Here is a 3,132-nt window from a genome sequence, read left to right as displayed (position 1 = left end):
GCGTCTGAGCCAACCATTGGGGCTGTAACTCGAGGAGGAGCAGTGGCAAGACGCCGTGGTAGAGGTCGCAGGAGGACGCCCTCTAGAGGTAGGGGACAAACACCTGGTCCAGCTAGTAATAGGGCAGTGACTCCTCCCCCCACTGATGAGGTAGTGAGAGAGGGTGAAGAAGGGGAAAAAGAGCAGGTTCAAGATGAGGAATTACCACCCCAGCCTACCCCAGAGATGATTAATCAGGTTCTTACTTATCTTAGCGGGTTATCTAATCAGGGCCAGACACCTCCAGTGTTTTCTGCACCAGCACCTCAGGTTCAGGGAGTACAACATGCAGCTGTTGTGGCTCCCCGCATGGATGCATCATTGGAAGTAGGCACGTTTCCTCGATTGACTACAGGGTCTATAATGACAAGTGATCAGCATGAACTTTTCACTAAATTCTTAAAGTTGAAACCTCCAGTCTTCAAGGGTGCTGAATCTGAAGATGCGTATGATTTTCTGGTTGATTGTCATGAGCTGCTACATAAGATGGACATAGTAGAACGATTCGGTGTTGAGTTTGTGGCCTATCAGTTTCAGGGGATGACAAAATGTGGTGGCGGTCGTATGTTGAGTGTCAACCAGCACAGGCGCCACCTATGACTTGGGCATCATTCTCTAGCTTATTTATGGAGAAGTATATACCTCGGACTTTGAGGGATAGGAGAAGAGATGAGTTCCTGAGCCTAGAGCAAGGCAGGATATCTGTTGCTGCTTATGAGGCTAAATTTTGTACACTATCCAGGTATGCCACTCAGCTTTGCTTCAGTCCACAAGAGCGGATTCGCCGTTTTGTGAAAGGATTGAGGTCAGATTTGCAGATCCCAGCCTTACAGGTAGCTACTGCAGCAAAATCCTTTCAGGAAGTGGTTGATTTTGATGTAATTCTTGGTATGACTTGGCTTTCTCCAAATTTTGCAATCTTAGATTGTAATGCTAAAATTGTGACATTGGCCAAGCCTGGGACAGATCCGCTAGTGTGGGAGGGTGACTATATTTTCACTCTCGTTCATATTATCTCTTTTCTACGTGCTAAGAGAATCGTTATTAAGGGTTGTTTAGCTTTCTTGGCACATCTCAGGGATGATACTTCACAAGTACCTTCGATTGAGTCTGTCTCGATAGTCCGTGAGTTTCTGGATGTGTTTCCTGCAGACCTTCCTGGTATGCCACCAGATAGGGATATTGATTTTTGTATTGATCTGGAGCCGGGTACTCGCCCCATTTCCATTCCCCCTTATAGAATGGCTCCAGCTGAGTTAAGGGAGTTGATGGCCCAACTTCAGGAATTGTTAGGTAAAGGTTTTATTAGACCGAGTGCATCCCCTAGAGGTGCTCCTGTTTTATTTGTGAAGAAGAAAGATGGAAGTTTTCGAATGTGCATAGACTACAGGCAGCTGAATAAGGTAACTATTAAGAACAAGTATCCCATTCCTCGCATTGATGAATTGTTCGATCAGTTACAAGGTGCTTATGTCTTCTCTAAAATGATTTGAGATCCGGTTATCATCAATTGAAAATTCGGGCAGCAGATGTGCCAAAGACTGCTTTTCGAAATAGGTATGTGCATTATGAATTCTTATTAATGTCCTTCGGGCTTACGAATGCCCCTGCTGCTTTCATGATCCTGATGAACGGGATTTTTAAGCCATATCTGGACCTCTTTGTTATTTTATTTATTGATGATATACTGATATACTCAAAGAGCAAGAAAGAACATGAGGAGAATTGGAGAATTGTATTGGAGATGTTAAGGGAGAAAAGGCTTTATGCCAATTTCTCCAACTGTGAGTTTTGGCTAGATTCAGTGTCCTTCTTGGGGCACGTGATTTCTAAGGATGGAGTGATGGTGGATCCTTCTAAGATTGAAGCAGTGAAGAGTTGGGTAAGACCAACTAATGTTACAGAGGTAAGGAGCTTTGTTGGTTTAGCTAGCTACTACCGTAGATTTGTCAAGGGATTTTCTTCTATTGCTTCGCAGCTGACAAATTTGACTAAGCAGAATGTCCCATTCGTATGGTCGTATGAATGTGAAGAAAGTTTTCAGAAACTCAAGACCTTGTTGACTACTCCACCAATTCTTACCTTGCCAGTGGAAGGTAAGAATTTTATTGTTTATCGTGATGCATCTTATTCTGGTTTGGGTGCAGTGCTAATGCAGGAGAGAAATGTAATTGCTTATGCTTCGAGGCAATTAAAAGTGCATGAACGTAACTATCCGACCCATGATTTGGAGTTGGCTGCAGTTGTATTTGCATTAAAGCAATGGAGGCATTATCTATATGGGGTCAAGTGTGAAGTTTATACAGATCATCGTAGTTTACAGTATGTCTTTACTCAGAAAGATTTGAATTTGAGGCAGAGAAGGTGGATGGAACTATTGAAGGACTATGATATTACTATTTTGTATAACCCAGGAAAAGCTAATGTTGTGGCAGATGCTTTAAGTAGAAAAGCAGGGAGCATGGGTAGTTTAGCCCACTTACAGGTTTCTAGACGCCCATTGGCTAGAGAGGTTCAGACTTTGGCTAATGACTTTATGAGGCTGGAAGTACTAGAGAAAGGAGGATTTTTGGCCTGTGTGGAGTCAAGATCTTATTTCCTTGACAATATTAAGGGAAAGCAGTTTGCTGATGAGAAGCTGAGCCGAATTCGAGATATGGTATTGCGAGGTGAGGCTAAAGAGGCAATAATTGATGAGGAAGGCGTTTTGAGAATTAAGGGAAGGGTATGTGTGCCCCGTGTTGATGATTTGATTCACACTATTCTTACAGAGGCTCATAGTTCAAGGTATTCTATACATCCTGGTACAACCAAGATGTAGCGTGACCTAAAGCAACATTTTTGGTGGAATAGAATGAAACGTGACATTGTCGATTCTGTTGCCCAATGCCCGAATTGTCAGCATGTAAAGTATGAACACCAGAGGCCTGGAGGGACACTTCAGAGAATGCCCATTCCTGAATGGAAGTTGGAAAGAATTGCAATGGTTTTCGTGGTTGGTCTTCCAAAGACATTGGGTAAGTTTGATTCTATTTGGGTGATTGTTGACAGGTTAACTAAGTCTGCTCACTTCATTCCGGTCAAGATGACTTA

This window comes from Solanum pennellii, chromosome 1 (assembly GCF_001406875.1).
Source record: "Solanum pennellii chromosome 1, SPENNV200".
NCBI classification, from domain to species: Eukaryota; Viridiplantae; Streptophyta; class Magnoliopsida; order Solanales; family Solanaceae; genus Solanum; species Solanum pennellii.
The sequence above is the reverse complement of the archived record's forward strand: the minus strand, read 5'-3'. Positions refer to the sequence as shown.